Genomic DNA, 15,653 nt, shown 5'->3' with positions numbered 1-15,653 from the left:
AGGTTCCAAGGACAAAGGAAAGGCAGGTAGGTACATGGACTTGTCCACGCCTTTCAAGTTCATGGTATTCACAAAGCTCAGTAGATGATCACGGGGGTTGTCCGTGGCCTTGAACTTTGGTAAGTCAGATGAACTGAACTTTTCTGGTAATTTGCCAGAAAAAGGTTCAGGCTCGAGGGAGAAGTATTTTCTCCCCATGGTTTGCTGTAGGACCATTTTTTCCATCCTCTTCTCGTTTTCGAGGTCATTTTTGGCTTGCGCAGCCGCTAAGGCTTCGTTTTCCATTTTCAGTTGGCCCATGAGTTGGGTCATTTGGACCATCTGGTCTCGCAAATCTTCGATGGACATATTTGGAGGTGCGAATCGAGGTTGGGGAAGCGGAGATCCTTGAAATGAGGGAGGACGGACGGAGCTTGGAGTTACTAGACCTGGTGTTGGTGATGTATCTTCGAGACGCACTAGCCGTTGATTCCCTGATCGGCACCAAGTGGCAGGACCAGTCGTAGGCATAAGATAAGCTAAAGTTTAGGTTCCTAAAGTTTCAAGCATTACTTAGTCTAGACTTCGACTCTCTAAATTGGTGTTTTCTTTTCGCTCTTTCTTCTGTCGGTACACTTTTTGGGGGGGTTTTTTTTTATTTTGGTCGTTCTTTGGATTTTCGAAACACTTGCCCGTGTGACATTCATAGTTGTTAGCATGTTCGGTTTTGGTGCCGAGCATTGCCGTCGTAGGAGGCCTAACGACGACACAAAAAGTTATTAATTTTTCGCAAGTCGCCTTTTGAAATCGAGTGCTTTTCTTACGCCCTCGTAGCAATTCTTTTGATGAGCATTTTTTGTGCTACGTACTTTCTTTTTGCTTGGGCACCGAGGCTGCTGCGCCTGACCAGAAAGCCAAGCAGCAACTTCAGCGCCCAGCAGTTGGCGTGAGAAATTTTAGCGCCCAGCTAGGGGCGTTGAAAATGCGTCCCTGGCTGGTTCTCGTTTTCTGTTTTCTGTTTATGCGACTTCGATTTGCGTGCTTGCCTAATAACGTCCTTTACGCGTAACAGCGTTTGTGGGATTCGTTGCGGGCCATCCCGAGCGTCGCTTATTTTGTGGCGATCATTCGGGTTTGCGGAACACGTGTTTCGGTATAACTCTTTGGCAAATTAGTCTATGAATGTTTGGGCAGTTTTTAAGGTCATTGGTTTTCTAGGATAGTTTGTCACACACAATCACATATTTCGCTACACATAACTACATTACAAACATGGATTTGAAAATTAAATATGCCACGTAGTTTATGATAGGCTTCTATGGGTAGTATTTGCGCCTGGCTTGGTACCGCTTCTATCGTAGATCCAACACATGCCCCGGTCGAGGTAGTGTCTTCAACAGACGAATTTCGCTCAAGAGGCCAACTCGCAAGTGCAAGCCAAGGGGGCAGGCAGGCGAGAGGGACATAATGGGCGAGCGATTGGGTTCGGGATAGGTGTACTACCTGCACAAGTACCGAGTGGGAAACATGCGCGGCGTATGCACCCCCCTATTGGCGAAAAAAAAAGGTATCCTTAGTCCCAACTCTCGAGGGAGCCGAGATTGGTTATGCGGTTCTGCCCGTTCACATTAATATGCTGATTTTCAGGTCGTCCCAACTTGATGGGGAAATAAACGCGGGGTAGGATCGTTTGACCCTTCGGCTATTTTGATTACCTACAAGCACGAGTATTTCCTTCACTATCCCCAGTGGAGTCGCCACTTTGAGGGGGTCGAAAAAGCGCGAGGCTAATGCGTGACCTTGTCCCTTGTGGGTGTGACGATTCTTTTTATTCAATCAAGTGTAATTGGATTTCCTGTGAGTATACACCCAATTGACTAGTAATATAGGAGTCGCCATTCAGTTTTTAACGACAATGAGAAAAACTGACAACACCGGTTATCGTGACATAAAGGGAGTGCAATTATGTTTGACCACGACGGCCGTAGGTTCCCTTGTGATCCCTGGTGTGGGGATCTCTCAATATACACCCGCAAGGTAGAGATTGAGGGTTCGGGGGACTGTAACTACCGAGAGGAGTAATTCGCTCGTCGATAACTCCAGAGGCAGGATATCCTTACTAGCTCAGCATAAATAATTGAATGGACATGCGTTAACTATTAAACTAATCTGAGTTGATTTTAGCAATATGCAACATATAATACTAATTCGATCGTGATTATCTGATTTAAATAACATTAAGGGACCTAGCATGATAATCCGATTTCCCAAAAATATTATATTTGTTAGGCGTGATAAAACAATCATATTAGGTTAGTTTAACAGTTCATAAAAAGGGCGAGGAAAGCGGTTAAATCATCGAAAAGGGACACATTACGACGCACCCTTGAGAGGTGCGTCACGGTTCTCAGAAAACTAACCACTTTGACTTTGCTATTTCTCCTTTTTATTTAACGAATCTTGATTATGGGACAGGATACGTTCTGTTCGATTTATGGATCGATTGCGACAGAACGCGTGAACAGTTTCGCAGCGAGAGGCTTAGGCTAAGGGGTTTAGAGTCAATACTCAGAATATATTATGTGTTGTTGTGTATTGTTTCACGTCGAAACTAGGGGCCTATTTATAGGGAAGAGTTCGTGGAAAGATAGAATTGCAGAGTTCTAATCCGCAAAGAATTAGGAAAAGAGACGTACCCAGGTACTTTCAGCGCCCAGAGCCAGGCGTTGAAAATAGGGTCTGGGCAGCTTTGTTTAGTCAGATTCGGATTCCTAAAATCCGTAGAGTTTGAGATTAATTCGAGTCTTTTAGCGCGTATCAATTTCATGACGGAATGCGTCTGGGCCCGTTACGAACTCTAGGCTCGTTAGGATTTTGATTAATACGTAACTCTTATTTCCGAATCCTATTAGGAATAGGATTCTCGCGGTTTTCTATCTCATTTAGGATTTATGTTGGAGTGCAACCCCTAATTCTGACAGGTTTCTATCTTTTATGATTTGCCACTTTTAGACGCTACCTTTTACGGCAGTTACTATTTTTAGCAGCTTTCCATAAATAGTAGGTTTCGGGTGAAATGAAATAGGGAATCGAGATTCGTTTATTTTATAGGAGATGCGTTGTCAAGTGGAGTTTTTATGCTTTCATCATCGAACCTTTCCCTTGCGGGAATGGGGACAAAAGTAGGTGTCTACAGGACATGCGTTAACTATTAAGCTAATCTGAGTTAATTTTAGCAATATGCAACATATAATACTAATTCGATCGTGATTATCTGATTTAAATAGCATTAAGGGACCTAGCATGATAATCCGATTTCCCAAAAATATTATATTTGTTAGGCGTGATAGAACAATCAGATTTAGTTGGTTTAATAGTTCATAAAAAGGGTGAGGAAAGCAGTTAAATCATCGAAAAGGGACATATTACGACGCACCCTTGAGAGGTGCGTCACGGTTCTCAGAAAACTAACCACTTTGACTTTGCTATTTCCCCTTTTTATTTAACGAATCTCAAATTATGGGACAGGATACGTTCTGTTCGATTTATGGATCGATTGCGACAGAACGCGTGAACAATTTCGCAGCGTGAGGCTTAGGCTAGGGGTTGGAGTCAATACTCAGAATATGAATTGTGTGTTGTGTTTTTCACGTCGAACTTAGGGGTCTATTTATAGGAAAAAGTGGCGTAGAAAGATAGTTTTTCAGGAATTTGAATACGAAACGGATTAGGAAAAGAATCCGTCCCAGGTATTTTCGGCGCCCAGCTCTGGGCGTCAAAAAATTCGGCGCCCAGGGCTGGGCGTTGAAAATAGGGTCTGGCAGAATTCTTTGTCCGATTGGACTCTAGAGTACGGAGTTCATTAAGAGACTTAATCCGAGTTATTTGGTGCGTATCAATTTACGATGGAATGCTTCTGGGCCCTTTACGAACTCTAGGTTCGTTATGAGTTTAATTAATACGTTAACTCTTTTATCGAACTGCGATAGGAATAGAATTCCTTTTACAATTTCTATCTCTTTTAGGATTTATGTTGGAGTGCAACACCTAATTCTGAAGGTTTCTATCTTTTTACTACTTTTAGCAACTACCCTTTACGGCCGTTACTATTTTTAGCAGGTTTCCATAAATAGCAGGTTTCGGGTGAAATGAAAAGGGGAATTGAGATTCGTTATTTTATAGGAGATGCGTTGTCAAGTAGAGATTTACGTTTTCATCATCGAACCTTCCCTTTTGGGAACGCGGACAAAAGTAGGTGTCTACAGTTAGCCCCCACTTTGACTGAGTCTTGGAATAAGACGATGGTCAAAGTATTAGACGGAGTGCGCATGGTGTATGTGACCTGTTTTGCGAGGGTCTCACGAGCCCCCGAGTGATAACATTTGACTTAAGGGTCATCACTTGAAATGTCGACATATCCCTTACGTGTCATTGGGATTTGTCAACGGATAGTATAGAATACTTTCTCACTTTGTCATTGGAAGTATCTAAAGAGGCGTAGAAACTCCCTCACTTTGTCATTGGGAGTAGTGTGAGGGGGTCGACAAAGCGCGAGGCTAATGCGTGACCTTGTCCCTCGTGGGTGTGACGATTCTTTTTATTCAATCAAGTGTAATTGGATTTCCTGTGAGTATACACCCAATTGACTAGTAATATAGGAGTCGCCATTCAGTTTTTAACGACAATGAGAAAAACTGACAAAACCCGGTTATCGTGACATAAAGGGAGTGCAATTATGTTTGAGCACGACGGCCGTAGGTTCCCTTGTGATCCCTGGTGTGGGGATCTCTCAATATACACCCGCAAGGTAGAGATTGAGGGTTCGGGGGACTGTAACTACCGAGAGGAGTAATTCGCTCGTCGATAACTCCAGAGGCAGGATATCCTTACTAGCTCAGCATAAATAATTGAAGGGACATGCGTTAACTATTAAACTAATCTGAATTGATTTTAGCAATATGCAACATATAATACTAATTCCATCGTGATTATCTGATTTAAATAACATTAAGGGACCTAGCATGATAATCCGATTTCCCAAAAATATTATATTTGTTAGGCGTGATAGAACAATCATATTAGGTTAGTTTAACAGTTCATAAAAAGGGCGAGGAAAGCAGTTAAATCATCGAAAAGGGAAACATCACGACGCACCCTTGAGAGGTGCGTCACGGTTCTCAGAAAACTAACCACTTTGACTTTGCTATTTCTCCTTTTTATTTAACGAATCTCGATTATGGGACAGGATACGTTCTGTTCGATTTATGGATCGATTGCGACAGAACGCGTGAACAGTTTCGCAGCGAGAGGCTTAGGCTAAGAGGTCTAGAGTCAATACTCATAATATATTATGTGTTGTTGTGTATTGTTTCACGTCGAAACTAGGGGCCTATTTATAGGGAAGAGTTCGTGGAAAGATAGAATTGCAGAGTTCTAATCCGCAAAGAATTAGGAAAAGAGACGTACCCAGGTACTTTCAGCGCCCAGAGCCAGGCGTTAAAAATAGGGTCTGGGCAGCTTTGTTTAGTCAGATTCGGATTCCTAAAATCCGTAGAGTTTGAGATTAATTCGAGTCTTGTAGCGCGTATCAATTTCATGACGGAATGCGTCTGGGCCCGTTACGAACTCTAAGCTCGTTAGGATTTTGATTAATACGTAACTCTTATTTCCGAATCCTATTAGGAATAGGATTCTCGCGGTTTTCTATCTCATTTAGGATTTATGTTGGAGTGCAACACCTAATTCTGACAGGTTTCTATCTTTTATGATTTGCCACTTTTAGACGCTACCTTTTACGGCAGTTACTATTTTTAGCAGGTTTCCATAAATAGCAGGTTTCGGGTGAAATGAAATAGGGAATCGAGATTCGTTTATTTTATAGGAGATGCGTTGTCAAGTGGAGTTTTTATGCTTTCATCATCGAACCTTTCCCTTGCGGGAATGGGGACAAAAGTAGGTGTCTACAGTTAGCCCCCACTTTGACTGAGTCTTGGAGTAAGACGATGGTCAAAGTATTAGACGGAGTGCGTCACACAAGCCATGGTGTATGTGACCTGTTTTTCGAGGGTCTCACGAGCCCCCGAGTGATAACATTTGACTTAAGGGTCATCACTTGAAGTGTCGACATATCCCTCACGTGTCATTGAGATTTGTCAACTGATAGTATAGAAACTTCCTCACTTTGTCATTGGAAGGATCTAAAGATGCGTAGAAACTCCCTCACTTTGTCATTGGGAGTAACTACAGATGTTTTCGAAATTAAAGCTGTAAAGTGTAATTGGGCCTGGCCAAGCCCAATCACGAGGTAAAACGTTTTTAAAGATTCTCATTTTCAGGGCTAGCTAAACGAGAAAACCCCCTTGTTTTATGGGACGTAAAACGAAGGAAAATCCAACACATCGCTCTTTTTTGGAAAAACGAAAAACCAATCCTTTAATTTTTGGAAAAAGGGAAAACCAATAAAAGTTATCGCTGCAGCGACTAAGGACCTGCGCTGTTAGTGACGCAGACCCCGCCCGCTGAAGGTGGGCGAGCCTGTCCGCTGAGGGTGGACCCCCCGTCCGATAGAAGTGGACGAATCTGTTTGATGTTTTTGAAAATAAGGACCTACACGGTTTGTGACGTAGACCCCGCCGGCTGAAGATGGCGAACCTGTCCGCTGAGGGTGGACCCCCCGTCCGATAGAAGTGGACGAATTTGTTTGATGTTTTTGAAAATAAGGACCTACGCGGTTAGTGACGTAGACCCCGCCGGCTGAAGATGGCGAATCTGTCCGCTGAGGGTGGACCCCCCGCCCGATAGAAGTGGACGAATCTGTTTTTGAAATTTTTGTTATTTTTTTTGAAAATAAGGACCTACGTGGTTTGCGCCGTAGACCCCGCCGGCTGAAGATGGCGAGCCTATTTTAAATTTGAAGACTTTTATTCTTCGAAAAACTGAGGACCTGCGCGGCTAGTGACGCAGACCCCGCCCGCTGAGGGTGGGCGAGCCCATTTTGAATTTCTTATTTTGCCTATGTAGAAGGGCTTTTGTGATTACAACCTGTTGGTGGGTCGTAATATTTCCTGATTAGATGTGTCCTATAAGTGGGTCTACATTGTGTATATTTTTGTTTAACGATATTTTATTTATTATTTTTTTTCAAAATACTGTTTTTTCTTTTTTGGGATAGAAATAAGATAACGGATATCTTTACACAAAATAGGGGAGTACGCGTGCCCGACAGCGAATATTCGCTGTCTGGGAAGCATTTTCAGCGCCCAAGCCTGGGCGCGAGAATTTCTAACGCCCAGAGCTGGGCGTTGAAAATGCGAAAGGGGGGGCTGGTCTTTAAATTCGCGGACCGTCTCCTTCCTTTCCCATTTCCACCATTTTCGCTCGAACTTCTTCACTTTTCTCTACTGATTTTTGCTCGTTTTCTTCACTTTCCTTCACGAATTCTACTCCAAATTACTTCCCAATCTTCCCAATGTAAGCAATTTTCAACAATTTTGAGTTTTTTTGTCAATTTCAGTATTTTTGTCAAGTATTTTCGTGCATGAAATTGATTTGGGGGTTTTTGATTTTGTGCCCCTTTTCTTCAATTAGATAGTTGGAAATGTTCCACGCAACATGTTAATTAGTTTGTGCATGTTAATTTTTGCAAGTATGTTGATTTTTGTTGAATTTGGGCATTTTCATGCTAGCCCCCAAGTATACCTACGAATCTAGTATTTTCTTATAATGTAGGTGTTCTTGGTATATTGCTTGCGTTCCTCATAATTCATGAATGACAAATTATGGGAGACTTTTGATTTTGCTGGAGTTAATTTTTACTTAGGGAATTTTGCTAAGTATGAACTTAGTATCATGTTTTTAGGGAACGAAAATTGTATGACTCCATTTCATGAGTGAAATGCACTCTCTTTAGGGATCGGTATGAGTGCCGATTTTGTCAAAGGTATAATGCCTTGTTGTATTGTTGATCAGCATGTCTGACGAGTCGTTACCCCCTCCTGGTGGCCACGAGGTGCGTGGCATGACGCGTCAGTCGACTGGCCCCGGTCCCCTATGGGTGGGCCCTGAGCTTTACGATGGTCGTGATCTACACTACGACCTAGAGCACCATGTGACTTCCCGCCTTCACGCGAGGAGAGAGACTACGGTTCGCGGCTATGGCGCCGCGACGAGTGAGACCGTTTTTAGCTATCTGAGCTCGGACGCCCAGGCCTTGGTGAGGGCGAGCTCACTGTTTCCGGTGGTTGAGACCTTCTGGGAGATACTGCGGCTCAACATCTCCCTGTCCTTTCTGCGGTCATTCATGAGGTGGTGGTGGGATACCACCAACACCTTCCATTTTCCTTGGGGCGAGATGACGATCACTGGGTGACCCGAGGTGGATAGGCATGGTGGAGGACGTGTCTACACTGGTTGGCTATCGCTGGGGCGATTTGGGCTATGCGACGCTTGTCGGCCAGATGAGTTTGTCGGTGCGCGTCTCGGACCCGAGTATACGTCACTTTGTGATTACATTAGCGGGAGTGCCGCGTTTGATCGAGGTATGTGCCTAGACTTTCTTTTGTTTTTCTCGCTATTACCCGGCCTCTTTTTTTTAACGTTTTATTATCCTTTTCTTTTTGCAGCTGTGGGCCTTTGAGCACTTACCCTGGCTGGCTCCCCGAAAGGGGCAGAGGCCTTTGGAGTTCCCTGCCGGTCGCCGTTGGGGTTGGAAGAAGAAGCTGACAGTGCGTCCACCGCCCGATACCGTGTGGGATCTTATCCGGAACGGGAACCCTGAGCATGTACAGAATCTTATCCTCTATCTCGTATTTCGTCATTTTTCATGTGCGAGATCTGAATGTGTTTTGTACGAAAACAGGTGGTTTGGACCCCATGGCTCTCTTTTAGGGGTACCCATGCTTCGGTCAGGGAGAGTTATGCCCTGAGCCAGATGCGGGTCTTGTTCGTTGGTCGCCGGGACCCTGTCTGGTACCTGGGAGAGCGGGTACGTATGCAGACGGTCGGGGTTTTTTCGGTGCCCAGGCCTCCACCTGCGACCATGCTGTCTAATCGCTCGATAGGCGAGTCATGGAGGGTCCACTCGAGGACTGGTGTGCCGGCGACAGAGTTGGTGATAGAGGGAGCTAGCTATTACCAGTTTATCCAGGATTCTCTTCGTCTCCCGGAGCCTGGCGCTGTAAGTTGCCTCCTCTCTTTGTATTGATTTTAGTGTTTTCATGTTCGTGCCCATGTGTTTATGCCTACTGTGTTTTGTGCAGGAGGGTCCTGACCCTTTGTTGGGGGGATGGGTGCTTCCCGATGCTCGGATCTCGTATACCGGAGAGAGTGGATCCGAGATTGTGGAGACTTTCCCGGAAGACCGGGTTTTCCATGCTCCGCTCCCTGAGGGAGTAGAGGCGGTATGCACCTTTTATTTGTGTACTCTTCTTTATATTTTTTCTTTCTTTTTTACTGACATTCTTGTTTTAGGTTCCGGCCCGTACGGCCAATGCGATGGTGGGGGTGATCAACCGGTTGAAGTCCGCTTTGGTTCGAGCTCGGTCTGCACTTTCTTGCAGGAGCCCCCACTCTACTCGGGTAATGTGCCCTCTCTTTTTTTTCTTTTGATCTGTACCTTTAGTTTGGCTTTGGGTTATTCACTCTCTTTTTTATCCCTTTTTGCAGACGGCTACTGGGCGTGCTGGGGCCGACGGCGCGGGTTCCTCGGGCGGGGGACACGGTCGTCGCGAGAGAGAGAGAGAGCACGACACTCGCCCCTACGGCATCGCCGTTCTGACGCGGGGGTGAGTTCTTCTGGGGAGAGGTCCGAGCCGGAGCGTAGGCGGCGTTCCGTGTCGGTGGCCCGAGAGCCTAGCCCCGAGTTGCAGTCGCAACCTCATTTTTGGGGTGACTCTGGCTGGGGTCCCTCATACCACGGGGAGTGGAGTGGATGGACCGGCGAGGCTTGGAGACATGGAGCCGATGACGAGTCTTAGGCTTACCTCCTACATATTCATTCTTGTGTTCCGCATGTATATATATATTTTTTTGCGATTTTTGGTGCAAGAATGTTTTTGAGCCTTCCGTGGGCTTTGTTTTAACATATTATAGCAATATTAGATTCCTAAACCAACGACGAATTTCGAAAAGGAAAAGACTTTCGTAAAAATAATGAGTTCATTTAAGAGTGCACATATATTTTTAGACTAACCGACTACTTGGGGTATTACATATGCATGTTCACTATTTTTTTGTTTTTTGCCGACTCGTGTCATACTCCTTTGTTGGGCTTGTTCCTGGAAGCTCTTGTGGCTTTTTCATTTTATTTGGTCTTGCCCGTGCATGGGTTAGGGTAGAGTGCCCTTTGCAATATCCTTTATTCTTGATGCGTTGCATGACTTTATTATTTTTTTAATTTTTTATTGGACCGAATCCTTGAGAAGGATTGCCTACGTATCTTGTCAGAATCAGGTCGCGCATAGTTCTAGCTTTTTTGAGAAAAAAAAAACTTTTTTTGAAAGGGTGTTCATTACTCGTCTGCTTCCCCCCCCAAGTGTTCGTGGTTCTTTTGAGGGTTAGAAAAACGAGTACGAGCACTTTGTAGAAGCGAGAGGGTAGGTGGCAAGAGAGAACGACGCCCGATTTAGGGCGAAGGAAATATCGGCGCCCAGGCCTGGGCGTGAGAAATAACAGCGCCCAGTCCTGGGCGTTGAAGTTTTGTCCTTCGCTTTTTCTACTTTATCGAGTTTTATGCCGTTTACGCAGAATGTTTGCTTATGAGTCTTAATATGTTTTATTAGATGCCTTATCTCCGGACTGAATTTTATTAAATATAGTACTTTTTCAATTGGTCTAAGTTCGTGAGGTTAGCGAATTCCGCTCCATCTATGTCGGCTAGTTGGACTGCTCCGCCAGGTAGGATGGTCTTTACAAAATATGGTCCTGTCCAGTTAGGCTGGAATTTTCCTCGAGGGTCCGTAGTAGGTGCGCGGACTTCTTTTAAAACAAAATCGCCTTCTTTGATGTTTCGAGGTTTGACTCTTTTGTTGAATTGCCTTGCGATGCGCTTTTGATACACTTGCACGTGATGTAGAGCTCTCAACCTCCGTTCGTCTAAAAGGACGAGTTCGTCGTACCTAGCTTGAACCCAATCAGCTTCGGGTAGCTTGCTTTCTAGGACGATCCGGAGGGAGGGAATCTCCAACTCGACCGGTTGGACTGCTTCCATTCCGTATACCAAGGAGTAGGGTGTTACTCCAATGGAGGTGCGGATTGAGGTTCGATAGCCCCATAATGCGAAGTGTAATTTATTGGGCCAATCCTTATAATTTTCGGCCATTTTTTCGATTATGACTTTAATATTTTTGTTGGCCGCCTCTACCGCGCCGTTCATTTGCGGCCTGTAGGGAGAGGATTTATGGTGTTTGACATGATATTTTTTTGAGCAGGTCTTGGACTTCGGCCCTGAAGTGGGAACCTTGGTCACTTATGATTTCATGTGGAACCTCGTATCGACAGAATATGTTCTTTTCTAGGAATCGAGCGACATGTTTGGCTGTTAACTTTGCATAGGAGACTGCCTCTACCCATTTAGTGAAGTAATCAATTGCAACTAAAACGTACTCGTGTCCCCCTACTCCTGTTGGTGTTACCTTGCCGATTATATCTATACCCCAGGTGGAAAAGGGCCATGGAGAAGTGAAGGTGTATAGTTCTGAGGGAGGCAAATGGTTAAGGTTACTAAAGATTTGGCATTTTGGGCAAGTTTTTACAAAGTGATGGCAATCGGTTTCCTTAGTGGTCCAATAGTACCCTGAGCGGGATATTTTTCGGGATAGCATTTTTCCATTCATATGGGGTCCGCACACGCCGTTATGGTATTCTTCCATCAGTCTTTGGGCTTGGTTTTGATGGACACAAAGTAACTTGATTTTATTCGGCGTGTATTTGTACAGTTCTCCCAGAATTATGCTATATTGTGAAGCGGGGAGGCGTAGGGCCTTTTGTGCTCGCGGGGAAGTGTTTGGGGGGAATTCCCCACTTGTTTTGTAACGAAGGATGTCCGTGTACCATGGTTCTTCTCCGGTGTTTTCAGGTTCGGAGTCTATGGCACAACAATAAGCCGGCTCTTTCCTTCGCTCGACCCTAAGGGTCATTCCGTCCCATTCATTCGGGATGTTGAGCATTCAAGCTAGCTTCACTAGTGCATCCGCGAATTGGTTGTCGTCTCTTGGCAAGTACGTATACTCGATTTTTTCAAATTGCTCGACTATTTGGTCCAAGTGAGCTTGATATTTTGAGAGACTAGTGCTTCAGACCTTCCATCTTTTGGATATATGGTTGATTATTAGGGAAGAATCCCCGAAGACTTGTAGGTATTTGACTCCGAGGCTAACTGCGGCCTCTAGCCCGACTATGCAGGCCTCGTATTCGGCGGCATTGTTTGTGGCCTCGAAGTCAAGTTTGACGGAAATTGGTATATGGGCTCCTTCGGGACTGACTAGGAGAACTCCGACGCCGCATCCTTTTTAGTTGGACGCGCCATCGAAGTATAGTGTCCAATAGTCGTCTTGTATCATCAGAAGTTCCTCGTCGGGGAGGAGGTAAGCTTCCGGGGTTTCCTCATTCGTGGGATGCTCGGCCAGGAATTCGGCTACCGCTCTTCCTTTGATCGTTTTTTCCGGCATGAATTTTAGGTCGAATTCTGAGAGCATGACTAGCCACCTGGACAGGCGACCACTCACGGCGGGCTTTTCGAACACATATTTTAAGGGATCTAGTTGTGACACTATATGAACAGTGTGGGCCAATAGGTAATGTCTGAGTTTTTTGGATGCCCAGACGAGGGCGAGACAGGTTTTCTCATGTTCTGTGTATCTCGTCTCGTACTGTATGAACTTCTTGCTCAAGTAGTAAATGGCTCGCTCGGATCCATGTACACACTGTGAGAGCATAGCTCCTGCTGCAGTATCCGTGACGGTTAGGTATAGGCGTAAAGGGATTCCAGGCAAAGGTGGGGAGAGGACGGGTGGCTTGCTTAGGTATTCTTTGATTTTATCGAAGGCAGTTTGGCATTGTTCATCCCATTCGGCCTTTTCCTCTTTTCTTAATTTTTTGAATATTAGCTAACAAGTCATAGTAAGCTTGGAAATGAACCTACTGATGTATTGCAGCTTTCCTAGGGAGCCCCTTATCGGTTCTTCAGTTTTTGGTGGGGGCATTTCGGTAATGGCTTTGATCTTAGATGGGTCAATCTCGATTCCTCGCGTACTAACAACATATCCTAGCAATTTTCCCGAGGTTACCCCGAACACACATTTTTGTGGATTTAGTCTCATGTTATATTTCAAGATTCGAGTAAAGAATTTTTTAAGTGCCGGGAGGTGACCGCGCCGGTCTTTAGATTTGACGATCATGTCGTCCACATAGACCTCGATTTCTTTATGTATCATGTCATGGAGTAACGTGGTGGCTGTTCTTTGATAGGTGGCCCCCGCGTTTTTCAAACCAAAAGGCATTACAGTGTAACAATATGTTCCCCAAGGGGTAATGAAAGTTGTTTTTTCCATGTCTTCTTCTGCCATTAGTATTTGGTTATATCCGGTGTACCCGTCCATAAAGGAGAGGAGCGCGTGTTCTGCGGTGTTGTCTACTAGTATGTCAATGTGAGGTAGGGGGAAGTCATCTTTAGGACTGGCTTTGTTGAGGTCTCAAAAATCTACGCACATTCGCACTCGTCCGTCTTTTTTAGCTATGGGGACAATATTGGCCACCCATTCTGGGTAGTTGGACACTTTTATAAAGCCGGCGTCTAATTGTTTAGTGACTTCTTCTTTTATTTTCAAGGCTATCTCTGGTTTGAGCCGCCGTAGCTTTTGTTTTACTGGCGTCATTTTGGGATCTAGCGGAATTTTATGCTCAGCGATTTCCCGATCTATTCCCGGCATGTCTTTGTAGGACCAAGCAAAGACACCCTAGAATTCCCGCAAAGTGGAGATTAGATCGGGCTTTTCAGTGGGAGTTAAGGTGAGGCCAATTTTAATAATTTTAGGATTTTCTTCTGTTCCAATATTTACCGATTCTGTGTCCTCAATTATAGGAGTTTTGAGTTCTTGTTCATTTACAGCTTTTATTAGTTCGGTATATTCCTCTTCTGGCTCTTTTTCGTGCTCATTAGTGGCGAGACATTCTGCATTATTACTCTGATTTTTAAGCGGCACATACTCAAAAGTTTTGTTTATCTTATTAAAGTCGTGAAGCATTACATCAAAAAGATCTCCCGGAGTAGAGATTTCCGGGTCTAAAATATTTTTGGGAGGGGTTACAATTTTGCTGGGTTCGGACTCGGAGTCAGACTCGGATTCAGACTCTAATTCTTCGTACATCGGACCCTCTCCCGCAGATATCTTGAACTTTATCCCACGAGCATTAGTCCATTTGAAAGTCTTGCGCCACCCTCGTTGGATTTGGTCATCTTTTGAGGGTGACGGAGCGATCAATTTAGTAGGATCGAACACTTCATCTTGGAGAGCTAGTGCCATAATTTCTGTTTCTTTCTTCGCTCTTTTCTTTTCTAACCCAAACAATGGCCCGAAAGCATGTGAGTTGGGGAGCGTTTTTGGCATAGCATGGTTCTTTGGGGCGAGTGGCCGTAAAGGGTCGTGTCCCAGAGCATGCATCTCTTGGGTTTGTGCGACCTCTAGGTACAGATGTTCGGGATATGCTTCTTCCATCGCGTTTCTTGATGGCTATCACGGGCAAGTACTCAGGGGCCCTGCATTATTGTTGTGGAGTAGGAGACACATTAGTTTGTTTCGTGAGTCGGTTTTTTAGGCATTCTATGACTACCCTTAAGTCGGACTAGTATATTTGGACTATTATGTGTGCACTTTGAACTCTTTATGTTTTTGAAAATCTCTGCCCGTGTGACATTCATGATTATTTGCTTGGTCGACTTTTAGTGTCGAGCATTGCCGTCGTAGGAGGCCTAACAACGACGCAAAGAGTTATTAATTTTTCGCGGGTCGCTTTTGAAATCGAGTGCTTTTCTTACGCCCTCGTAGCAATTCTTTTTTTTATGAATATTTTTTGCTACGTATTTTCCTTTCGTGCGGGCACCGAAGCTGCTGCGCCTGACCAGACGGCCAAGCAGCAACTTCAGCGCCCAGCTAGGGGCGTGAGAAAATCTGGCGCCCAGCCAGGGGCGTTGAAAATGCGTCCCTGGCTGGTTCTCGTTTTCTGTCTTTTGTTTATGCGACTTCGATTTGCGTGTTTGCCTAATAACGTCCTTTACGCGTGGCAGCGTTTTGTGGGATTCGTTACAGGCCATCCCGAGCGTCGCTTATTTCGTGGCGATCATTCGGGTTTGCGGAACACGTGTTTCGGTATAACTCTTTGGCAAATTAGTCTATGAACGTTCAGGCAGTTTTTAAGGTCGTTGGTTTTCTAGGATAGTTTATGTAATACCCCGAATTTTAAAACTTGATTAATTATGCTAAATTATTTTTATTTAGCTTTAAACCGCTTTAAATCCTAATTTCAAACTTTATTTTAATTTACGAAGTTTTATTGCGGTTGAATTTTAATATCGTTACATGATTTATTTTTTTTCTGATTTTATAATTTAATATTTTTTTTCGAGCTTAAAATCTTATTTATTTCGAATTTTTAATAATTTCGGAACGTTCTCATTTTAT

At 44.4% G+C, this 15,653-nt stretch overlaps 1 long non-coding RNA gene across 1 annotated transcript; it reads left to right on the top strand.

Moving 5' to 3' along the window:
• Positions 1 to 9,096: 9,096 nt before the first annotated feature.
• LOC130459758 (uncharacterized) lies at positions 9,097 to 9,477 on the top strand. Its single transcript, XR_008919353.1, has 3 exons — positions 9,097 to 9,154; positions 9,237 to 9,377; positions 9,448 to 9,477. It is a non-coding gene; the product is annotated as an uncharacterized lncRNA (long non-coding RNA).
• Positions 9,478 to 15,653: the final 6,176 nt, after the last annotated feature.

The sequence above is a fragment of the Spinacia oleracea genome, chromosome 4 (genome assembly GCF_020520425.1).
Source record: "Spinacia oleracea cultivar Varoflay chromosome 4, BTI_SOV_V1, whole genome shotgun sequence".
Classification (NCBI taxonomy): Eukaryota; Viridiplantae; Streptophyta; class Magnoliopsida; order Caryophyllales; family Amaranthaceae; genus Spinacia; species Spinacia oleracea.
The sequence above is the reverse complement of the archived record's forward strand: the minus strand, read 5'-3'. Positions and strand labels throughout refer to the sequence as shown.